This window comes from Arachis ipaensis, chromosome B02 (genome assembly GCF_000816755.2).
Source record: "Arachis ipaensis cultivar K30076 chromosome B02, Araip1.1, whole genome shotgun sequence".
NCBI classification, from domain to species: Eukaryota; Viridiplantae; Streptophyta; class Magnoliopsida; order Fabales; family Fabaceae; genus Arachis; species Arachis ipaensis.
In genome coordinates this window covers 97,396,630-97,397,221 of record NC_029786.2, presented here as the reverse complement: position 1 = coordinate 97,397,221, position 592 = coordinate 97,396,630, and positions in this window count along the sequence as shown.

The following is a 592-nucleotide window of genomic DNA, read 5'->3' as shown; positions in this document are numbered from 1 at the left end:
GCAAAAGGATAGTAAATCCTATTCCAACCGGATCGAGAACCAACCGGTGATTAGCCGTGCTGTGACAGAGCGCGTGAGCGTAGTTTTCACTGGAAGGATGGAAGGTAGCCATTGACAACGGTGATCCACCAACACACAGCTTGCCATAGGAGGACGTGCGTGCGTGAACAAGAAGACAGAGGAAAGCAGAGATTCAGAAGACAAAGCATCTCCAAAACTCCAACATATTCTCCATTACTGCACAACAAGTAACTTTTAATTTATGCTCTACTGGTTACTCACAATTCAATTGATAAACATAATTGACTTCCTGACTAAGATTTACAAGATAACCATAGATTGCTTCAAACCAACAATCTCCGTGGGATTCGACCCTTACTCACGTAAGGTATTACTTGGACGACCCAGTGCACTTGCTAGTTAGTTGTATCGAAGTTGTGACAGACTGTAAAACTAGATCAGAGTATCTGACCTAATAAGCCATTACCAGAGATCACAATTTCGTGCACCAGGCATCAACAACAATCTCAAATTCACTAATTATTATGCATATCAACCAATCTCAATCATCAACAACTTTGATATTTCAATC